At 62.5% G+C, this 23,865-nt stretch overlaps 1 pseudogene across 1 annotated transcript in view; it reads right to left on the reverse strand.

Annotated features, from left to right (window-relative positions):
* The window catches only part of LOC308631619 (phosphatidylinositol 3,4,5-trisphosphate-dependent Rac exchanger 1 protein-like), a 75,362-nt pseudogene that overhangs the window by 44,311 nt on the left and 7,186 nt on the right, over nucleotides 1-23,865 (reverse strand). The window contains exons 4-9 of the transcript XR_014024316.1: nucleotides 23,144-23,248; nucleotides 18,017-18,118; nucleotides 8,192-8,353; nucleotides 5,692-5,825; nucleotides 1,167-1,285; nucleotides 196-345 (exon numbers count right to left, since the gene is read on the reverse strand). The product of XR_014024316.1 is annotated as a phosphatidylinositol 3,4,5-trisphosphate-dependent Rac exchanger 1 protein-like (transcript). The remainder of the gene's footprint in view (nucleotides 1-195; nucleotides 346-1,166; nucleotides 1,286-5,691; nucleotides 5,826-8,191; nucleotides 8,354-18,016; nucleotides 18,119-23,143; nucleotides 23,249-23,865) is intronic.

The raw sequence follows: 23,865 nt of genomic DNA on the forward strand, positions 1-23,865 counted from the left end.
GGACGGGGCAGCCCCATCACCTCCACCCCAGGCACCAATCCCTGCACAGTCCCGTGGCTCCCGCCAGCTCCTCGTCTCGGAGCTCGGAGCTTTCTGGAGAGAACCCTCGGCCCCTCGTCGGCCACCCTGGCCTGCAGAGCCCTGCGCGGCCCAGGCACCCGGAGCCCAGAGCCGCCAGGAGGGCCCCGCACTCACTCTCGCGCTGCTCCCGCTCGCGGATGATGGCGTCCAGCCACTTCTGCTTCTCCTCGGCCGTCTTGGCCATGCACACGAACCACTTGTTCTTGGCGGTGTTGTGGATCTTCCAGCCATTGGTGACCGTGTAGCCGTTGCTGTGGTAGTCGGCTGGCAGGGACAGGTGGCAGGGGTGGGTCATGTGACTCCGGACGTCCCACCAAGGCCAGGTGGGGACCGCCCTTCGCTCCAGCACGGAGGGGCAGGGCCAGCAGCAGGGGCAGGACCCAGAGCTGGACATTCACTGTCGGAACCACCCCTTCTTGGCTGCTCTCTGGGGGAAAGGAAGACCTTCCTCAAAGACCCCTCAGGTCCTCAATGACACGGGGCCTCGTGTAGGCGCGCAGACGGAGTGGCAGGGGACACCTGTCAGGAGCCCAGGGGGCCTCCCAGCCTTTCCCTGTGCCACTCGGGCACTAGTACAGCCCCAAGGCCAAGGGCAGGGCCTTGAGGTGAACCAGGACACTCCTGCAGTGGACACCACCCAGCCACGGAGGGCAACGTGTGCCAAGAGCCGCGGCAGGGGCAGCGGGGACCCACCACAGGCAGTGGCACAACCTGTGGCTAGACAGCTGTGGCACTGCACGTGACTGAGTGTGTCCAGAGCCTCTTCAACAGGCACATCCACTTAGTGAGCTCGAGAGCACAGGGATTTTACTTAAAATGTTCAGTAAGGAAGACGCAGTGGGGGAAATATGTTTAACAGCAAAGAAACGGTCATCACAGAGTCCAGCTGAGGCCCCTCCTGGGCCGGCAGCGCCCCACAGGAAGGACGAAGGACAGGGCGCTGCCTTCTCTCAGGTGGACGCCTCACGCCCCGGGGGCTCACTCGGGTACCTGCCCACCAGGCACTGTCTGTAGGCAGGTTACACATCACAGTAAAAGGAGTCGTCTGGGCAGGCGGGACGGGCCGGGCTGAGCAGCAGGCCTACCTGTCCCGTCTTCCACGTTCTCCACCTCCATGACCTCGGTGTTGATTCGGCCCCTGAAGATGTACAGGGAGCCATTCATGGATTTGGTCCTCTTGGTGGACTTCTTGCTCCCAGTGACCCTGAAAAAGTTGGGAAATCACCGTCCCCTGAGGGAGACAGCAACACAGAAGGACACGCAGGACAGAGCTGGGTCAGGCTAGGATGGTCAGCCGGTGGGCGGTGGCTTAAGCCAGCCGTCTCTCTCCATCACAGTTTTCTCATTAGAGAAGCAGGCCTAGAGCCTTGCTGACCTCTAAGGACCACTTCCCAGATAATAGGAGACGACGTGAGAGGCCAGCGAGAAGCGACAGAAACCCAATCTCCTTGACCAGCAAGTGGGAAGAGGCCCACGGGGCTCCCAACAAGCACTTCCTGAAAAAAGGCCAGAATGGAGGAGAGCTTGGGGTAGGTGATCATCTACCCGCACGCCCGCCCACCCACCAACCATCCCCCATCCACCCACCATCCACCCATCCACTCTCCCACCCATCCACCCACCTATCAGTTCATCCACCCACCCATCCATCCATCTACCAGTCCATCCATCCCCCATCCACCCTCCCACTCATCTAACCACCTATCAGTTCATCCATCCACCCATCCATCCACCCACCCTCCCATCTATCCACCCACCTACCTATCCATCCATTCATCCATCTTCCTACCTGCCAGTCCATCCATCCATCCATCCACCCACCCATCCGTCCATTGGCCCACCCATCTTACCTACCCACCATCTACCTAGCAGTCCGTCCGCCCACCCACAACTCATTCATTCACTCGGGTGAATTCCGCTGCTCAGGGGCTCAATCCTGATGCAACCTGACAGTTGGTGTCCCTCCAAACTCCTGTGCTGAGCCCTGACCACTGAAGCTTGGTGTTAGGAGGTGGGGCCGTTGGGTGGTCTCAGGATGGAGGCCGGGCTCTCATGACTGGGATCAGTGACTGTAAAAGAGGCCTCACCCCTTTGTAGGACAGCTGTCTCGGCCGTCCACCCTCCGAGGACACAAGAAGGCACCATGTGGGTGGCAGATGGCAAGTCCTGTGGGGCAGACCTGGTGCTCTGCACGAGCCTCCCCAGCCCTGACCTGTTTCTGTCTCTGCCTCCAGTGTGCACCCACCACCCGCTGGCCACTCACACCCCCACCCAGCACTCCCATCAGACAAGGTCGGAGCCAGAAGAGAAGGACGGCTGGTGAGCAGGTGTGGAGGGAGGGGGCTCAGAGCCAGGCTGGGGCTCCGGGGTGCTTCCTTCCCGCCCTCAGGCTCAGACAGACACACGGCTCCTGGGTCTGAGCCTGCTGCTCTCAGGGCAGGAAACCCCTAGGTCCTCAGGCCACGAGCTGCAGGCCTGGCCCTCAGGGGTTCCTGAGGATGGCTGGTATGTGTGGCAGGTGTGTGAGGTGGGTGTGTGTGGTGGGTGTGTGTGGCGGGTGTGTGTGGCAGGTGTGTGTGGCGGGTGTGTGTGGCGGGTGTGTGTGGTGGGTGTGTGTGGCGGGTGTGTGTGAGGTGTGTGTGTGTGGTGGGTGTGTGAGGTGGGTGTGTGAGATGGGTGTGTGTAAACAGGTGTGTGTGGCAGGTGTGTGTGAGGTGTGTGTGTGTGGTGGGTGTGTGTGGTGGGTGTGTGAGATGGGTGTGTGTAGATGGGTGTGTGTAAACAGGTGTGTGTGGCAGGTGTGTGTGAGGTGTGTGTGTGTGAGGTGGGTGTGTGTGGTGGGTGTGTGAGGTGGGTGTGTGTGGCAGGTGTGTGAGGCGGGTGTGTGAGGCGGGTGTGTGAGGCGGGTGTGTGTAAACAGGTGTGTGTGTGTGGTGGGTGTGTGAGATGAGTGTGTGTAAACAGGTGTGTGTGGCAGGTGTGTGTGAGGTGTGTGTGTGTGATGGCTGTGTGAGGTGGGTGTGTGTGGCGGGTGTGAGGTGGGTGTGTGTGGTGGGTGTGTGTGGTGGGTGTGTGTAAACAGGTGTGTGTAAGGTGTGTGTGTGGTGGGTATGTGTGAGGTGTGTGTGTGTGAGGTGGGTGTGTGTGGTGGGTGTGTGTGGTGGGTGTGTGAGGTGGGTGTGTGTGGCAGGTGTGTGAGGCGGGTGTGTGTGGTGGGTGTGTGTGGTGGGTGTGTGAGATGGGTGTGTGTAAACAGGTGTGTGGCAGGTGTGTGTGAGGTGTGTGTGTGTGGTGGGTGTGTGAGGTGGGTGTGTGTGGCAGGTGTGAGGTGGGTGTGTGTGGTGGGTGTGTGTGGTGGGTGTGTGAGGTGGGTGTGTGTAAACAGGTGTGTGTGAGGTGTGTGTGTGCTGGGTGTGTGGTGGGTGTGTGTGGTGGGTGTGTGTGGTGGGTGTGTGAGATGGGTGTGTGTAAACAGGTGTGTGTGGCAGGTGTGTGTGAGGTGTGTGTGTGTGTGATGGTTGTGTGAGGTGGGTGTGTGTGGCAGGTGTGAGGTGGGTGTGTGTGGTGGGTGAGATGGGTGTGTGTAAACAGGTGTGTGTGGCAGGTGTGTGTGAGGTGTGTGTGTGTGTGGTGGGTGTGTGAGGTGGGTGTGTGTGGCAGGTGTGTGAGGTGGGTGTGTGTGGTGGGTGTGTGTGGTGGGTGTGTGAGGTGGGTGTGTGTGGTGGGTGTGTGAGATGGGTGTGTGTAAACAGGTGTGTGTGGCAGGTGTGTGTGAGGTGTGTGTGTGTGGTGGGTGTGTGAGGTGGGTGTGTGTGACAGGTGTGTGTGAGGTGGGTGTGTGAGGTGGGTGTGTGTGGCAGGTGTGTGTGAGGTGGGTGTGTGTGTGAGGTGGGTGTGTGAGGTGGGTGTGTGTGAGGTGGGTGTGTGTGGCAGGTGTGTGTGAGGTGGGTGTGTGAGGTGGGTGTGTGAGGTGTGTGTGTGTGTGTGGTGGGTGTGTGAGGTGGGTGTGTGTGACAGGTGTGTGTGAGGTGGGTGTGTGTGGCAGGTGTGTGTGAGGTGGGTGTGTGAGGTGGGTGTGTGTGTGAGGTGGGTGTGTGAGGTGGGGGTGTGTGAGGTGGGTGTGTGTGGCAGGTGTGTGTGAGGTGGGTGTGTGAGGTGGGTGTGTGTGGCAGGTGTGTGTGAGGTGGGTGTGTGCACACGCACCCAAATGGGACGCCCTCGGGGTCTACGTCTCTGTAGAGAACCTGCTATAGGTGTCAGTGTCACCTACAGGGATGTGCACACCCAAGAGAGGACACACATTCCACTCCAAGCCCCCGCCACGGGCCACGCACACCATGTACACCTGCACTGTGCACGTGTTGCTCACCAACCCTGTGAAACGAGGCCAGCGGCGGACAGTGACGGACTGCGACACACTAAGCAGGCAGCTGGCACGGAGCCGTGAGCCCTCTGGGCCGTAGTTGGCCCTGGGCAACTCGCAGGGTGGGCTTTTAAAAGCCTCCTGCTTTTTTGGGGTGCTGGGTGCTGGGGATTGAACCCAGGGGTACTGACCACTGAGCTCCAGCCCAGCCCTCCCGAGCTGCTCAGGGCCTCGCTGAGTTTCTGAGGACGGTCTGAACATGCCACCGTCCCCTCTGCCCCGCCCTCGGAGCGCCCTGCTCTTCCTGGAGCCCAGCGGGAGGGGACGCACAGCACAGTGTTTGTGAGGGGTGGTGTGCATGCTCGGGGCTGGGGTAGCGGGTGGGTAGAGGGAGGGTAGCGGGTGCAGGGTGAGGTGTGCCAGGCCGGTGGAGGAGGGTGGGTGGCTGGAGGTCTGCAGGTGGCTGGATGGAGCGGGTGGGAAACGGCTGCTTCAGGCGCTTCCTGTGGCCACACCAGGGGGGCTGGGACTCCCCTCACCACTGCCCAATCCCCAGGCCCCCGGGCTCCACTCTCTACTCCCGATCAGAGGCGGCTCGCTGCCTGGTGCCAGGCTCTCAGCAGGCAGGTGTGCACAGCCCTCCAACCTGGAGAAGCAGCCAGGTGCCTGCTGACTTTGGTCCCTGCGGGGACTCGCAGGACGCTGCCTGTCTGGGACGTGGGTGGGGGAGGTCTCCGACACAGTGCTCTGAGCTCCTTCAGAATCAGAGGCTCAACCAGGCCCAGGGAGCACACCTGTAATCCCAGTGGCTCCGGAGGCTGAGGCAGGAGAATCACAAGTTTAAGGCCAGCCTCTGCAACTTAAGGCCCCAACTCAGCGAGACGCTGTCTCTAAATAAAATATAAAAACTAAGGGGTGCTGAGGGTGACCTGCACCCCAAGTTTTCAAATCGACTTACTGTTTTATGTATACGTATGTATATATGTGCACATGTATATGTACGTGTATATATATATATATAGTTACAACTAAATATCACATTATATTTGTGGCTACGTCAGGTTAAATAAAGGCACTATTTAAATTCATTTTATAATAGCGTATATGGCGCTCAGTATGGATTTAGAACAAACCCCTCAAGTCATGGAAGAAGTCCAAGACATCACCTCAGGGAAGTAGCAGGTTGGCCCTGCCCCGCCTCCTGGCCCACGGGGGCAGCCAAGGCACCAGCCTCCCCAGCAAGTCACCTGGACTTCCGCTTGCAGTAGACCAGGAGGTTGTCGAACAGGAAGAAGGCCCTTTCCTGGATGTTACCCGCAGAGATTTTCAACAAAGTCCCCTGCAGGAGGAGCTGGGTGCAGATGTCCGTGAGGTTGGAGCCCTGGGAGAGGAAGGGCAGGCAGAGGATGAGCAGGCCAATCCAGGAAAGCAGCGGGCACAGACTTCCCTTCCCACCTCCCTGAGCCCCAAAAGAGCCTACTGCATCCCACAGCAGACGGACACCAGCACACGGTGGTGGGGGCTTCCACCTGCGGGCGAGCAGCACGGCCAGGAGGGGCTGGGAGACTGAGGGAGCTCAGTGCTCAAGGGGCCCACTGGGGTGCTGGGCTGGGCGCCTGCTCACCGACAGCTCGTCCTGTCTCCCCACAGGAGTGCCACCTGCATAAGCATATGCCACTGTATGCCCAGCACCCACAACTCCCCAGTACACAGTAGGTGCTCAGTAAGGGCTTGCAGAGCAGATGAACACGGCACGGACACCACCGGGCCCAGCGTGGTGTGGGCAGTCACTCTAGCCACAGCTGTGCGTGGGGACGGGCATGGACGCTGGACCCTGCCAGCCCTCCCTGCTGAGTGACCGGAGCGTGAAGCTTCCTGCACATCGGGAGGCCCAGGTGGCGTGGCTGGGGACGGCGGGGGGACAGTAACAGTACCGTCCCTGTAACATTGGGAGCATGCAGTAGGTGCTCAATACTGGAGCAGTTCTCACTGAGGTCAAGTGCTTCCTAACTGGACCCAGAAGCAGTGACCACACAAGGGCCCGAACCCCCGAGGGTGGATTTTCAGGGGGAGGAAGGGCTTGAGGCTTTCTCTCCTGTCTCCTCAGGTTCCCGTGATGCTTCTGGAAATCACCTTGCCCTGGCTTCCAAGGAGCCCGCCCAATGTCCCTGCACTGGGGCCCACTGAGAAAGTGGCCAGGAGACTCTTGATTTTTCAGAAAGACCGTCACTTCCCCCCTTTTTGACATCAGTGTTCGGTAAGTGAGGTGTGCTGCTCTTTTTACCTTGGCTGTCAGGAAGCTCAAAGCCCAAACAGACAGCATCTTACATGAAACAACTCTATTTGTTCTTGAAAGTGGCCATGTGACCCACTCTTGGCCAATGAGATGAAAGGAAAATTTTTTTCTGTGTCTTTTGAAAAATACTTTCTCCCACGGGGGCCTCTCGTTGCCCAGGCCAGGCCACCTCCTCCAGCTTTGAACCCACAACCTTCACGGAGCCACACGGGAAAGACCAGGGCGCTCTCAGAGCTCGGGCTATGACACCACGAGGCCGAGGCGGAATCCTCAGAAAGGTGCGCTGATGGCTAACCTGAGCAGCGGCAGGTCAGCGGCAGGGAGCAGAGCAGAGGGAGGCATCGTGGGCAGGGAGGGCGGAGGGTCAGTCACTGAAGGGCCAGAGAGCCGAATGCAGGAGACCCGCAGGACACCAGCAGTCCCCCCCCACCCCACCCCCCGCAGGGTGTGAAGCAATCAGAGCCCCGCCTGTCCGTGTGGCACTCACAGGGACGCTGCCCAGGCGCGTCTGGACACCCGGCAGGGCCACCTGCAAAGCTGTCCCAGGCCTGGGGTGCCCACTGCCACCCCGACTCCAGGAGCTGGGACCTGGGCCCTCGGCTGGCGCCGCCCCAGAAGCCTTGGCCGCGTGGTCACACAAAGAGCAGCGGTGGCCTCCACCCTCCAGAGGTCAAGCAGCTGGGTCAGATCTCAGCCGAACCCCAAACCACACCCCAAACCCAAGCTGCAAGGGAGTCTGGGAAAGGGGCTCTGTCCTCCACCCTCCCCGGCAGAAGACCCGCAGGAGGGCAGGGCCATGCAGGTGCCAGGGCGGAACCCGCTGCCCCGAACACGGCCGACCCTCACCATGCCGTAGCGCCCGGCTGCCCCAGCGCAGGAAGGAACACTAGGGCCCTCACACAGCAAGAGCCACCGGCTGGGGACCCCAGGGCCTGCAGAGCCAGAAGGCCTCGCCCAGAGCCTGACCCACGCCTGACCCCCACTCGACTGGGCTGACCAGCACCCCCAGTCCCCCACAGCCTCCGGGAACTTCCCATCACGCGAGGAAGGCCGGGTGGAGGTCCTGGGAACCGCGGGACAGCACCACCGAGCACCGCCACACGGCAGCTGAAGACAAGGCTCTGGAGTCGCCAGCAGGAAGTGGCCAGCCAGAGCTCTGTCCTGCAGTGGACCCTGGCTCCAGGCCCACAGATAAGTGGGGAGCTGGGGGCTGCGAAGGATCAGAGGCTCAGCAGCTGCTGCCATGGGACACTCACACCCAGCGTCACCAGTTTTTCAAGAGAAACTTCTGATCTGAATTACTTGGATTTAATTGGGGAAAAGCTAAACAGTTTTCTTATAAACATTATATTAGAGAAGCAGAACACGGGGCCCAGCCTGCCCGGGCTCCAGTTCACCCTGCAGCTGTGCCCACCCGGCCCCTCCAGGCAGGATCCCGCCACCGCACGCACCTCCCAGCCCTCGATGTGGGACTGCAGCTGCTCCAGGGCTTCCAGCTTCTCCATCTGCCGCTTGGTCTCGTTGATGTTGGAGCAAACGGTCTTCATGGCCTGCAGGGCGCTCTGCACCGCCGGGTGGTCGGGGTGCTTGCCTGGGGTCCTCTTGGCCAGCTCCTGGGCAGGGCAGAGGCAGGAGGGAGACGTCAGTGGGGGCCTAGTGGGGCCGGTGTGACCTGGGCTGGGAACGTCACTCGTGCACTCCTATAAAGGCCACCCAAGCACCTCCTCGATGGCAGGCAGAGAGCTAGGGTCTGGAGATGAACCTCCTCGCCTGGTGGACAGCACGTCCTAGTGGAGCAGAGTCACGGACAGAACCAGCTCCAAGCAGGGACACACACAAGACCAAGCAGACCAGGGTTTGGGGCAGGTGACTTCAAACAGGGAGGTCGGGGAGACCCTCAAGGAGCTCACATCCGAGCAGCCACGGGCTGAAGTGAGGGGGACCTGTAATAATATGAGGGAGGAGTGTCAGGGCAGAGGGACCAGCACGTGCAAGGGACCTGGGGCAGGGGCACGAGTGGTATAAAACAAGCACAGCGAGGAGCCAGTGCCTCTGGAGGAGGAAAGACAGACACAGAGACAGGAGAAGGGCAGGTCACGGAGGTGGCCACGGATCCTGCCCCAGCCCCAGTTTTCTTAGTGAAATGGGCATAAAACATGTCTTGGGGCTGGGGATGCAGCTCGGTGGCGCAGGGTTTGCCCAGCATGCACGAGGCCCTGGGTTCCATCCCCAGCACCGCAAGACACCCCTGGCCTAGGGGACTCAAGATGGGCGTGTGAGGCTCACCCCAGCCACCCGCCCCTTCTGTCAGTTCAGCCCCCACCTCAGGCACAGGCTGGGACGCGCGGGACGCTAGGCCAGCCTTGATCACAGGCGGGCACTGCTGGGCATGGTGGGGGACTCAGGGGCAGGGACGTGCCAGGCCTCAGATACGGGGCAAGAGCTTCAGGCCCCTCCTCCGGGCCAGCCCGCCCGCCCGCCTCTGGACAGCACCAGCACAGGAAGTTCCCTTCAGCAAGTGCCCAGACGCGTGCCCAGCCTGTCCGCCTCCCCGCTCTCTCGGGTCAGGTCTGCCCTGCTCCTGGGGGAGCCCCTGGGAGCTGGGGCCAGCCACGGCCCTCCTGAGCCTCAGCTTCCCCATCGCACACCAGCAACAAGGACGCTGGCGATGACGGTGGCGAAGGCTTCGCTCGGGGCTCGAGGCAGGTCCTGCTGTGACCTCCCCGAGCAGCCGCAGAGCGCAGGCCCAGCGAGAGGACAGGGCCTCCGAGGAGAAAGACGGGGGGTGTGGACTGGGACTGGGACATCGGCAGAGGCGAACCAGACACTACGGAAAGCACCGTACGCATACAGCAAGTGCTCAACACATGCAGCTCTCCTGGTGTCTGTGAGGAGACCTGCACCATGAGCCCCTGTCGCCCCGCAGGGCTCCTGCGGAACACGCACTGCAAAGCCCCGGCCACTTGCCGCCCCTGGGCCGCCCAGAAATGAGCCCTGCTTCCCTGAGGACCGGCCCCTTCCCCAGGCCCAGACGCCTGTGCCCAGGACCCCAGGGTCCACTGAGCTCCTGCCCAGGCCCAGGGCTGTGTCCGCGGGAGGGGAGGCGGAGGTACCCACAGAGGAGCACACAAACTCCTGCCCCCAGCCGACCCTCACATCGACCCCGCCAGGTGGGGTCAGCTGTCCAAGGTCACACAGCAGATCATGAGTCCAACCAGTCTGGCCCCAGAGTTGGCATTTTGAGTCCCTGTGCTGTTTATGACCTTTTAAACGTTTCCTAGAAATGCCTTCCTCTCAAATCAACGCCTGCCTCACGGCACAGAGGCAACTAGCACCTATTGACATGAGTAATGATCATTTATGTGGTTGGTGAGAGTGGGGGGGCTGCAGAACGCGGGGGGAGGATGTGCCGGGGGGTACGGGGGGGGGGGGACATGCAGGGGTGCAGGGGAGGGGGGAGGGACGTGCGGGGGTGCAGAGTGCAGGGGAAGGGGGAGGGATGTGCCGGGGGTACGGGGGGGGGGGAGGAACGTGCCGGGGGTACAAGGGGGAGAGACGTGTGGGAGTGCATGGGGGGAGGGACGTGGGGGGGCGCAGAGGAGGGACGTGTCGGGGCGCAGGGCCTCTGAGGACAGGCCTGGCAGCGGAGCTGGACTCTGCGGGAAAGCGCTCGGAAGGGGAGGACTTGAAGCGGAGGCCACGAGGCCGCAGCGCAGGGAAGGAGGGAGGTGGACGATGCAGTCGGACGAGCCTCGGAGGCCAGGGGCACCCAGTTCCGTCCAGGAGCATGGGAGGTGACAGGGCGACAGGGCTGTGAATGAGGCCACACCATCCACCTGTCCCCTTCAGGGACCCTCTGGTGGCTGAGAGAACACAGGTGCAGAGTGCACAGAGGGCAGGAGACGGTTGGCGGCCACGGCAGATGTCCAGCAAGAGACAGAGGTGGCCTGGGAGGGAGCCCCTCTGCCCAAGGCCCTGTGGAGCCCATAGCCCGCTGCAGGTACGTCCACGATCAGGCACACCAGAAGGCCAGGACCTGGTGGTCATCACCTGTCACCTGTCCACGTCCCCAAAGCCACCCCATCACACGTCTGCAGATGAGCAGCTCTGAGCGTCTGGACCTGAGGCCCAAGAGGCCGGCCAGCTCCAGGTGAGTGGGGGTGGGCTGCAGGACGGTGGCAGCCACTGCCACCACACCCATCCCAGACCCCAGAAGGGGACGCTGCAGTGACCCTCCGCCGACGGGCCCCCTCCAGGGGCCAACACTGGCTGTTAGTAAAAATGAGAAAAACGCCACTTCCCCTTTTTGTCTGGCTGCCCCCGCCTCTGCTCCTGCCCCGGTCAGCACTGGGCTGGGGGAGAAACCAAGCAAGATGTGGCCAGGCCCAAGGCTGGCCAGAGCTGTGGGGGACGCCGGCTGTGTGGCCTCCATTCGCAGGGGAGCATATCCGTGCCTCGGCTTTGCACGTGCCACTTCCTCCCCCACAGTCCTCCCTTTTCAAGCTCGTAAGAGGCACACGGTGCCGTAGATGGACAGGCCTGGAGAACTGGGATCCAGAACAAGACCTCACAAGACCTTACGTGTGGAGTCGGTTAGAGAGAACCGTCTTCCAACAAACAGTGCCAGGACCACTAGACACCAGGGCCAGCAGGTCACCCAACAGCCTACTCAAACGCAGCCCAAGCCTCAGCACAGGAGCTGGAAGTAGAGTCTGTTAGGAAAACGCAGGAGTAGATGTTTGTGACCTCAGGTTAGCAAAGTGTCCTCAGACAGGACGTCAAATACAACTAAAAAAGTGTCACCCTAGACTTCATCAAAATTAAAGACTTGAGTGTTTCCAAGGGTATTGTCAAGAAAGCGGGAAGACAACCTCTAGGGGGCAAGAGAATGATGCACATTACGAACCTGAGACGGACTGGTGTCTAGCGTATGTAAAGAGCATTTGCTATTGAACAAAAAAACACAAATAATGCTACTTAAAAACGGGCAACAGGTTTGAACAAGCTTTTCCCCACAGTAGACGTGCAAACGGACACCGAGCAGATGAAAAGGAGCCCAGGGTCACTCATCCCTGGAGAAATGCAAAACGAAGCCACGTGAGATCCCCTTTCACACCCACTAGAACAGACACAACCAGGAGAAGAACAGTGACAGGGCAGGAAACAGGACTCTGACCCTGCTGGGGGACCGAAAGGGCAGCGGCTTCCAAGTTCTTTTATTGATTATTTACGTGATTTTGGGGACAGCGGCTCACTGTGTTGCCCAGGCTGGTCTCAAACTCGTGGGCTTATGTCTCCCACCGCGTCAAGGCCACAGGGCCATCGGGACAGGGGCTCCAGCTCCAGGACAAACTGTCCTGGCGGACGGGCAGCCAACCCGGCCCTGGGAGCTCGGCCACCTGCTGAGCCAGGCCCAGGGGCAGGGGAACCAAAGGGCCCAGAGGAAGCTTGACCAGCCAGGGGCTGGGGGGCGGTGTCCCTGCTGCTCCTGCCCAGGCCTCCTGCAGGCGGGGTCCTGGTGAGGCCGAAGCCGGCTCTTGTCCTGGGGACTCAGGAGGCCACCTGAAAAAGCCGTCCAAGGAAACAGCCCAGGGAGGCCGAAAGCTGGCCTGGCAGCCTCAAGAGCCGCGGGAGCAGCTGGCTGGCCGCAGGCTGCCCGGGTCTTCGCTCCCTGCCACTCTGTATGCTTCATTCTGTTTTTTTATTTTTTCCTCCATTTCGCCCCCAGTGCTGAACCAGGGCGGCTCTATCAATGAACCACGTCCCCTTTGCTTTGAGACAGGGCCTCACTCAGCTGTTGAGGCTGGCCTCAAACTTGGGATCCTCCTGCCTCAGCCTCCGAGTCTCGGGGATCACAGGCCTGCACCACTGGGCCCAGCATTTCCTCTCCTGTTTGAATCAGCAAGTTGCCATTTGGTTTTCAAAGTCTATATTTTTCAAGGTCATAAAACAATTAAGTTCTCAGCCGCTGTCAGCAGAAGCACAGGACAGACCCGTGAAAACGAAGCTGGGTTTGTCCCTGGAAGATGTGACAATGGCCACTATTCCCTGTGACTTGAGGCTGGTGGGGGCCCAAAAGGGGACTCAGGGGTGGGAAAGACACACTGTCCCCTCCACAGAGAGGGGTGTCACCCGGGGTCTGGACCATTTGGAGTAACACCTGGGGACGCCAAGGCCATCTCCGGGAGGCCCGGCTGCCTCTGGTCCCTAACCCCCTGCTCTGCCCAGGGTCCACCCTCCAAGCTCAGGAAGGCTGACACTCTCCAGGACTCACAGTCTGGGTCCCCTCCTGCCATCCCCAGGACAGCAGGGCACAGATGCTGAGGCGCTGGTACCCCTCCACACACCGCTTAAGTAAAATGAAAAACGGAAAAGAAGCAAGAGCCGTCGGGGCCAGGAAGACCCAGAACCGCAGCGGCCGGCCCCGAAGCTGAATGGCTCCTGGGCAGGGGACACGCACGTGTTTCTGATGTGACTCCTGTGGCCTGGGCCGCGGGTCCAAGACACTGCAGCCTTGGGGGCTGGTGGCCAGGGGGACAGAGGAGAAGCCACCTGTGAGTCCTAAAGACGCCTCCTCCCACCGGGAGAGCAGGAGGCAGGAGAGGCCCGGGCTGGAGCAGGCCCCTGCTGGGCAGTGTTACGTGCCACGGGCAGCAGCTCCAGGTGCCCCAGCTCTCCACTGAGCTCAGGCCCTGGTGGCCCTGGGCGGCCTCTACCTGCCCCTCAGCTGGTGGTGCCAAGGGGACGCTGCCCTCGGGCGGCCACGGCCCTCGCCCTCCACACCTGGTCACTGCCGGCAGGGGCAGGTGTGGCCCTGGCCTGAAGCTCCAGGGACCCCAGCTGCAGCGCTCAGGGCTCTGCTCCAGCTGCCCAGGGAGCCCCGGGACACTCCGTCACAGTCATGGCCTGCTCCCGTCCCCGCCGGTGGAGCCAGGTCTCAGGAGGAATCAGGGACACGGCACGGGGGACGGTGGCTGGGGTGACTGAGATCCGGTTCAGTGGGAGAAACAGGAACGAGCTGCTCAGCCAGGACCAGACGGGGCCAAAGTGGGGGGCAAGGAAGAGGCCCTCAGGGCCACGAGGGTGGGGACGAGCCCCCGCACGGCATGCCAGCCGGGGCTCACTGTTGGAGCCTGCAAGGTCTGGACTCGCGGTGGTCAGAGCACAGACGGTCACGGCGGAAAACCCGAGTCCAGAGAAGCCACGCAGCTGCAGGGACCAGGCAGACGACCCTGGGACGGGGCCGTCACCCTCAGTACCTGGCAGTGAGTCACTTGCTCTCCGTGGCCGCCCACAGCTCAGGCACTGAGGACATCAGCACGTCGCAGAGGCAGCCCAGAGGCCGGGTGGAGGCCGGGCACTGGTCGGGAAGACAGGAACCAGGGCACAAGGCCGCAGAAGAGACCTCCAGTCCTGCCCCCTCAGCTGGACACGACGACACGGGCCTGCAGGAGGCGGTGGGCTTCCCAGCATCGGTGTCAGAGGGAAAGTCCAGAGAGGACCTCGAGCCAGACCACAGCACGCACTCCACAAGGCAGTTCAGAGACACCCGGCGGGACAGGCAGGGCACAGGAAGTGACCTCCTCAGGTGCCGCAGCCTGTCCCCAGCACCCACCCTCCAGTCCCCCAGGCAGCCAGCTCAGGTCCCCAGGCAGGTCGCAACACCTCCCTAGGATTCCCACGCCCTGGGGGACAAAGACCCAGAGTGGCCCCAGGCCCTGTGCAACCGCCCATGACAGAGCCACTCCCTCCCTGTCCACCCCCCAGGAAGGTCCCTGCCCTACACCCAGGCGCATCCTGCCCAGGGCGGCACTCGTCTGGCCCTTCTGCCCAGAGGACGCTTCCCGGCCACTCGGAGCCCTGACCTGCAGGGTGCAGCCCAAGCACAGTGGCCACACTGCACACCCAAGGTCACCCTGGCTCCGCCCGCTGCTGTCCACCTCCGGAGGGTCAGGCCCCACAGCAGGCTCGGGCTGTCCTGCACTTCCAGGACCCAGGACAGTGCCTGGCACGGAACAGCTGCTCCACAGACGGCAGGAGCCACTAAAGGACACCGGTGAGCTCCCAGGGTACCACCATCCCACGAGACCATGGCGTCCACGTGGCCGTCACGACCGGACGTCGCCATTGTCCCGGAGGCTGGCTGCTGAGAGCCCGGGTGCCGCAGATCTCCCAGGAGCAGCCAGGGGGACAGAGATAAGCAAGCGCATCCTCCCTCGTGGCTCAGCCCGGCTGGCCCCCCTCCGCCAGTCCCTCCCCTGCACAAGGTCCCTCGTGTCCCCCGCAGTCCTGCAGAGCACCGTGACATGTGCACACCGAGAACTGAGGCCGTCCCTTCCCACTGCACCCCAAGGGTGCTGACCTGGTCTAGGCCACATCCTGCAGCTGGGGGGACCAAGGACAGCCAACGTCAGCTCAGCACCAGGCACAGGAGATGCGGACACACCAGGGACTGGGCAGGGACCAGCCTCCCAGCGCAAGCCCAGCACAAGCTGCCCCGCCCCCCGTGTGCCCTGCGCAGCCCTGCTGACGAGCGGCCACTCAGGCTGGCTGGCCTCAGGCGCGTCCACACGGCAGTCCAGTTCCTGACGTGGAAGCAGCCGGCAACCCTGGGTGGCATTTCCACACTCGCTCCGTGAGCTGCCGGGCCTCTCCTGGGTGCCAAGCACCGTTCCAGGCGCTGGGGAGGGGGCTGCCCGACCTCCCTCAGGAACCGACACCCCAAGAGGGACAAGAACACCCACCCAGGCACCGAGGGTCCCAGGACAGAAGCCAAGTGGAGCAGGCGAGGTGCCGAGCACTCATCTGCAGCTCAGTGAACAAGGAAGGCGTCCCTGAGGTGGGGACATCTGAGCAGCAGAGGCCTGAGGAAGACTAGGGAGCTGGGAAACAGCAAGTGCAAAGGGCCTGGGGCAGACAGCTGCTGCTGTGCTCAGAGAACTTGCAGGAGGCAGGTGTGGGTAGGCAGAGCAAGGGAGGGAGGGGCAGACGCCACCAAGAGGAGCCCGGCCTTGCAGGTTGGACAGTGAGGAAACTCAAATTTAGCAGGAGAGGCCGTCAATCCCCTAAGGGGAGAAAGTGATAGGCAGGAGGAAGAGCCAGGGCACGGGGCACGGGAAGAGGCGTGGGCTGCAGTCAGCAGCACTGAGACTGAGGCACCCACATTGCGCGTGCGACATCCCCGCTCCTACAGCCAGGAAGCACAAGGACTCTGGCGGCGACTCAGCCGTGGGTGGACAGGGTGTGCACCCACGTCATGGCACGACGGGCCTGGACCGTGCCGTACAGGTTGAGGCAGCCAGCCGCGGGGGACAGACAGTGCGGTGCCACCCAGAGCACCCAGAGCAGCTCCCTTCACAGCGGAGCAGGAGGAGGTCACTGTCCACCAAGAAGGGGGAACGGGGAGCGGCCGCCCACAGGCCTGGGGTTTTCTGGGTGATGGGAATGTTCTAAGCTCCTTCTGGGGACAGTGACACACCCTGAGTGGGAAGACAAGGCCACCTAGGAGAGGTCGGGGAGGCGAGGGGCACAGCACGGGGGTGGGGCACGGCACGGGGGGCACAGCAGGGCAGAGGCAGCAGCGCCCCCTCACAGGCTGAGCCCGTGGCCACCCACTCGCTCCTGCTACATCAGGCCCAGCACTGGAGGCTGCGAGCAGGGCGCACTGTCCTGTCTGTGACGGTGACTCCGGGGCTGTGCCTACCACCCCTGCACAGCAGGAGCCCAGCAAGAGCCAGTGCCTTTGGGGAACAAGGGGCTTGGTGCCGGCCAGTACCCAGGGCCATCTGTGCGCCAGAGGTGTCACCAGGCCTGAGTCACTTCCTAGAAACGCTGATGGGAACCCTCGGAGCCTGGGAATGCTGGCGCCTCCTGGGCTGGCCGAGGGGCCTCCATAGAAGGTTCCGGCTGTTCTTGGGCGACGCTCAGGCACTGCAGGGCTGCTCCCGAGGAGGCCGCCTCGCTCCTCTCCCTCCCCACCGGCTCCTCGGCCCTGCGTCCACACCACCCAGGCTCCAGGGCCCACAGGACAGCTGCGGTGTGGTGTCCGGGAGGGGACAGGCAGTCCAGCTCAGCTGCTCAGGCTCATGGGACGTGTGACAGGGATGAGAGGCGGTCTGCTGATGCACACCTCCTGCTGTGGGTGCCAGGGACCAGGACACTGCGCAGTTCTGAGAGGCGGGGGGTGTGGCGTGTCGCCACAGGGGACTGTCCTGCTGCCCTGCTGGACAGGCATGCCCAGCACGCCTGTCCCCACCCCATAAACAGCTGGAGGCAGAGGGCCAGCAGGAACCAAACAGTGAACACCCCTCGGTGGACCTGGGTGGCAGCTGGTGGCCACAGGTCATCAGTTCCAGGATTTGATGCCAGGAAAGCAGGAGACGAGCCACAGGGCCACCTGTCCCCCAGGCCCTGATAGGGAACTGAGCTCTGCACCCCGACACCCAGGACCCTGGCCACCAATGGCCCCAACAGGCCTGTGCCTGAGGTGGGCGGGGTCTAAAGGAGCCCGTCCATGGCCTCCCTGGCTCCCGCCATGAGGCCGCGACAGCGGCTCGCTCCCACCCACCTCATCCCCAAAACGGGGCTCGCCGCAGGGTCCACCTCGCGGGCTGCTCCCACCTGGACCATCACAACAACCTGGAAGCCCTGTTGACGGAACCCTGGGTGACCACGAGACACTGAGGCACAGGCCACGGTGTGGCCTCTCCAGGTCACAGGGTCACGGCAGGGCTGGAACCACACCCAGAGGCCTCTGCCTGCGAAGCCCGGCTCTGGCCCAAGGGCAGCCCAGTGTCTCTGTGAGGACCGGGTGTCGACCCTCAGGCTCCGCTGGCCACAGATGGCTTCTGTTCTTTGTCCTGTTTATGACCCTTTAAAACTGTGACGCCATGCTTCGCTCATGGCCAGCGACCCAGGCCCAGCGGCTGGCTCTGGGGGACGCAGGCTGCCCATCGCGCCCCACAGCATAGCCACCAAGTGTGTCTGGAGAAGCAGCGCTGCGGGCCGTGCTGGTCCCCGCGCCACCAATACCCAGGTGCCACCGGAGCTTCTGAGCCGCGGCAGGTCACTGCCTGCAAGACCCAGGCTGGACCAGTTGCTGGGCAGGGCAGGACATGCAGGCCGTGGACGGCTGTTGGCTGCCAACCCAGGCCCTGTGCCTCCTCATTCCCTGCTTCCCAGGAACAGAGCGTGGTGAAGGGCCCTTGTGCCCAGTCCTGGGCTGGGCGCCACCTCTCCTCCCTCTGGGAAGCCGTGGCTGGAAGGGCGCGGCTCACCTTGAGCAGCAGCGGGTACTTGCAGATCCGCTGGATGGGAGACAGCAGGTAGCCCTCCAGGGGGATGTCCGTGGTCTTCCGGCCTCCCAGCAGCATACAGCTCTGCAAAGGAACAGAGACCCTCGTTAACTCACCAAGGGCAGCACAGGACCGGGTGCCCTCACGTCCCCAAGGAATCGTAAAGCAGCGCCAAGAAAGAAAATTCATGACCCCAGGAGAGGTGAGGCCACACGGGGGTGGTGGACCGTGGGCCCCGTCCTGCTGCCCCTGGCTGGAAGTCTCGTAGACACATCCACTGACGCCTCCTATGGCCGCTTCCCAACGTGGAGGCAGAGGCCAGCGGCTGCAGAAGAGACCAAACCATTGGGAGACCTGAGACGTCACTACTGGCCCTCTGCAGAGAAGCCAGCTGAGTCCTGGTGAAGGGAGACTTCACCACACACGTAGCAGGGGACAGCGGACAGGGGACAGGAGCCCAGACCGGCCAAATGGCCTCGTTCCAAAGAGCAAGAACTGAGAGGCGCCCTGGCTGGCCCCCAGCTGGAAGGTAGGGACACTTGCCTCTCTGTGGACGTCGGGCCGCCAGGGATTCACATGGTCCAGAAGCACACCCCACACAGCCACGTGGTGACCCCAGAAGCGCACCCCACAGGGCCACGTGGTGACCCCAGGAGTGCACCCCACAGGGCCACGCGGGGAGCCCCAGAAGCGCACCCTGGGCAGCAGAGGAAGAGCAGAGGCTGCGTGCGCCAGGATCCCCTCCCCACAGCTAGGGACGTGGGCACTGCTGGCCAGGGCGGGGCCTCCCGGGAGCCCAGGGCTCCGGCCCTGCCCACTGAGCCCCTGCACACTGAGACTTGCTCTTCCCGTGTCGCAGCTCGGAGCTCTGGAGTTTGGGAGGTTCAGCCTGTCATACAGGTCACCCCATCAGTCACCCCAGAACCAGCGGGCCACAGAGGTGGCACGGAGCAGGCAGCCGACGAGGGCCCTGGGCTTGGAACCTCGATGCTGCTTCCCAGCCCCCACCTGGACTCCCAGGCCAGGACCCCCTCCTCCTGGGTCCCCCTGTAGGCCACCATTCCACCCGGCCATCATCACCCTCTAGGGACTGTCCTCTCCTGGTGGGGAGGGGGCTCCAACCTAAGGCCATTTTTTGGGTGATGGGAGCCTGAGTTATTAATGTCTACAGTGGACGGTCTTGGGTCCCCAAGGCTCACGCCATGCACAGTGGACACACGCGGACAGGCTGCCAGCACTCCTCCCCGAGCGGCTCAGCCCTCCTCTTCCGCACCTCCCCAGAGACTGGCAGAGGACAGATCCTGGGATGGGGTCCCCCATCATCCTGGGGAAGCCTGGCACAGACACGGGGCCCAGGCACCCGCGCTGCCCCACCTCCCTGCAGCACCCACGGTGTCTCCTCCTTGGAGGGGCGGCTCTGCCACCCAGGTCCCTGGTGGCTGAGCCGCTCTGCTCCCGCCACCGTGTCTGCCCCAGCACAGACGGGGACCTGGGCCGCGGCGGGGAGGTGCCAGGCCCACGCTGCCCACACTCAGGCCTTTGTCCTCTGAGCCAGCGCTGGCCACCAGCTGCCCTGGTGACGTCAGTTCCAGGCAGGGGGCAGGGAGCCCAGGCAGGGGCTCTTTCCAACAGACCAGGGCTGGCTGCAGAAGGCTGGTCTCCGTCCAGGACCAAGGCGTCCTCACAGGACCATCCGGCCACAGCTGCATGCCCCCCTTCACTTAAAAGGGAGAGGAGCCTGGCACACACAGTGCCACCCCCACTCTCCAGAATGACCTGGCTCCCCTGAGGTCCCAGAGAGGTCCAGGTGAGGGGGCCACTTCGAGGCCACCCCGGCCCCTCCCTCCCCTCCACACACCACCCGACCCGGCCTCGAATGCCACTGCACACCGCACACTCGGACTGGCTTCCACTCCACCTCTGGCTCTGGCCGCCGGCCCGACGCCCTGCCTGGACAGCCACGGGACAGCCACGGGACAGCCACAGGACAGCCACAGCCCTTTTCTTTTCCTTTTTTTGGCACTGGCACTGGACCCAGGGGCGCTTTGTCACTGGGCTACCCCCCGGCCCCCTTTTGCACTTTGAGACAGGGTCTCGCTAAGTTGCCGAGGCTGGCCTCAAACTCTCCCTCCTGCCTCCGCCTAAGTTGCTGGGGTCAGAGGCATGGCCGCCTCACCTGGCCTGTCACAGCACCTGAACCTGACCCACCCACAGTGGAGTGTGCACCCCCTGGGCAGGGCCGGCCCCGCCCCGCAGCCCACCTAGCCGCCTCCTCCAGGCCCCAGAGCCAGCACAGGCCTTCACACTGTGGGGACCCAACTGCTGTCCCCACGGCCCTGTTCTCAGCCACTGCCTCCGGCTCCAGCAGCCCTCAGTGGTTTTGAGTGGTGATCCCCAAAATGCCATGTCCCCCCAGAACCTTAGGATGGGGCCTGATTTGGTAAATAGGATCTTGACAGATGTGATTACTATCACAGGGACTGAGGGGACCCTGAATCCATGACTCTGTCCTTATAGGGAGGAGGAGGGCACAGAGAAAAAGCCCCGAGAAGGCCCCATGCTATCCCGCGGCCGCAGCTCACGGGCGGGAGTTGACGAAACAGCCAGAGCCCAAGCCGATTCGGGAGAGTCCTCAGGGAAAAACCGACCTTGGCTGAGAGGGACAGCCAGGTCACCCGGGGGCCCAGAGGGCAGACTGAGAGGAGCCTGAGGAACCTCTGCTGAAGGAATGTCCCGACCGTGGGCTCCGTGGTGGCCCGTGGTGGCAGACAGGTGTGGTGTCCACCCCTGCAAGGACACTCACGTGCTGGAAGCAGCTCAGTAAAAAGGTTTCTCGGGGCTGGGCTGGGGCTAGGGACAGGGCACTGTCTAACGTGTGAGGCCCTGGGTTCGACTCTTAACCCAGAATATAGATAAGTGAATAAAATAAAGGCTCATCAGCATCTACACACACACACACACACACACACACGCACACACGCACACACACACACACACACACACAGAAGACGAAGTTTTCAAAACTCTCAGGCTCTCCAAGGACCACGTGGCTGCCGTTGCTGGTTTTCCCTCTCTGTCTCCTCTGGCTCTTGGCTCCACTGCCCGGGCCTTGCTGCTGTTCCTCGAGCACACGCCCACCTCAGGTCCTTGGCACCTGCAGCTGGTCCACCTGGAACGCCCACCTCCAGGTCACCCTGCCCGCCTCCTTAACCCACATCTCTGCTTAAACATGAGCTGAGACAGTTTCTCCAAAGAGCGACCTAGACAGCAGCACGTCCCAACTCCCTCAAGACACCCCGCCACCCCCGCCTGCTTCACGCCCTCCAGAGAACTTTGTACCCCGTGACCTATCACCTGCACCCCCCGGTAGGTGGCCCTTGCCTGGCCCTGTTCACTGTGGCAGTCACAGGACTTAGAATGACCCCTGGCATATCACAGGTGCCCAGTAAGAAGCTGATGAATGAACAAACTGTCACCAGTTAATGGACAAGAAAACTAATGCAGAGGACACTGCCTGCCACTCAGTGGGTGCCCGCACATCCTGAGCAGAGAGCCAGATTCTGTCGTCCCTGAGGCTTTGACACCTGACGACAGGCGCATGAAAGTTCTTCTGCAGGTGGCCAAGAGCTGGAGACGGGCGAGGAAGAGACAGATGGCACGGCGCTGGCACCACGCGTCCTCCCCTGCCCGCAGGCCTGGCCCAGCTGCCGTTGGAAAGAGCATCTGGCCCACCAGGGACCGAGAGAGAGCAGGGACCAAGGCACAGCAGGGACCGAGGGGGGCTCCTTCCTCAGCCTGGCCTCCTGGCACCCTCCTGCCTCGCAGGCCCCAAGTGGCCGGGGGAGTGCTCGGGGGCAGGAGGCTGAGCCGGGAGCTCCTGGCCTGGGTAGTGGGGCGGGGCAAGGCGGTGCTGCCCCAAGTGGACAGGTGGGGCAGAAAGGTGGCCCCTGAGTCCTGTGCTGCAGGGAGGGCCCAGCTCTGCAGTCAGCACCGAGTGTTTTATGAACCCAAGTGCACACATGGGCTGTGGCGGGCACAGGGCAGGAGGGGGACACGTCAGCTCGCGCAGGCCACGTGCCTGGGACAGAAGGAAACAGCCACCACCTGCCCCCCAGACACTGTCCGGGCCCAGGCCAGGCCAGACCCCTCGCCCCAGGGGCGAATGTTCTGAACCAGAATCCTGGAGATGCTCTAGGGAGGCTGCGCCCGGGGACTCTGTGATGACGCGGCCCGCTCCCTGGGGGCCCGGTGCACAGTCCCCACAACGCTCCAGGTCTGAACTCGCTGCAGCTGATCAAAACCAGCTCGGGGGCTGGGTGGGGCTCAGGGGCAGAGCGCTTGCCTGGCAGGTGTGAGGCCCTGGGTTCGATTCTCAGCACCAAAAAATATGAATAAAATAAAGGTCCATTGACAACTGAAAAATAAAATGAAATAAACAGCACAGGAGGGCATCACTGAAGGGAGAGAGGACTTAGAGGCGAAAGACCTGGACTGGACCTCTGATGAGCTAAGTCACCTTTCAAGTATGAACTTTAGAAAGTCCCTTAGTATTGTGGGGTCACAGAAGTCCCCATGAAGACAACGCAGAGAAGAGTGGAGTCTGTGTCTTGAGCACATCCTGGCGATGAGATCTGAGCACCTGGGCTCAGCTGTACCTGAAGCCCCTCAGGTCTTGACCTTCTTAGAAAACCGCACAGGTGAACTCGTTATTTTTCTTGTCACTTTGCTTAGCCAATTTTATTTAAATTTTCTTTCAATTATAAGCAAATAACCCTAATGATACCAAGGATACTAGTAATATTATTCTACGACATCATTACCATTATTAACTATGACTGCCGCAGTTTTTATTGGGAACTGGCAGAGCTGACCGCCTGCAGCCTGATTTTGCAAATGAAGTTTTACTGGAACGTGGTCAGGCTCTCCCCTTCCATGCTGTTTACGGCACCTCAGTATTCATGGCCACTGGGCATGAGCCAGGTCTCGATGCAACCTCTGGGATGGACAAGGCCTCCCACTGGCCATGAGAAGAGCCTCCCATGCCCGCCCCACCCAGGAGCCCCGCCGGGGACCAGGGACGGCGCCGGGGACAGCACGGGGCACACTCACCAGGAGGAAGGCGCGGGCGGCGGGGGCCTTGTTGAGCTCCACCAGCAGCCGCAGGGCCTTCTCGTGGTTGCTGCAGTACTCCTCGTAGACGCAGAACTTGTCCTTCTGCAAGGCAAGGACACGGCCTGAGGGCACAGGCCAGGAGGGAGGCGCCCGGGTGTGCCTCGCTGGCCAGGAGCCTACAGGTCAGCACTGCCGGGACGAGAGCCACGCGGGACCCCAGGGGATGCAGCTCCCGCCAGCCCCAGTCCTGCACCCAGCAGTCCCTCCGGAAGGCTCAGCCCCGGGGTCGGGAACAGACAGAGCGCGGGCCTGGCCCCGGGAGTGAACTCGGGCAGGCCACCTGGCCCTGCACCTCAGTCTCCCCAACAGGAAGGGGCACTGACCAGGGCAGGGAGGCATCACTCTGGGGGAGCTCGGTGATCTCCAGACGCCCCTGGGCCGCCCTGGATTCTGTCCAGCACAGAGGGCCCCTGGTCACCAGGTCTGTGCCCCTGCGTCTGGTTTCCAGAACTGGGAGGGGCAGAGGCCTCTGTAAGCAGGAAGCCCTCCACTGAACTCTCCAGTCCCTGAGGCTCTGGGACCTGCCAGGCCCCAAAACAGGATGTCCTGAGGCAGAGCCCGGGGCTGGGGTGGGCGAGAGACCTCAAGACGCTCAGGGAGGAGGAGGCGTCTACAGCCCGTCCAGGTTCCAGACAGGCCCCAGGCATCCTCCCCGGGGA

This window comes from Spermophilus citellus (assembly GCF_964194105.1).
Source record: "Spermophilus citellus genome assembly, chromosome: 12".
Classification (NCBI taxonomy): Eukaryota; Metazoa; Chordata; class Mammalia; order Rodentia; family Sciuridae; genus Spermophilus; species Spermophilus citellus.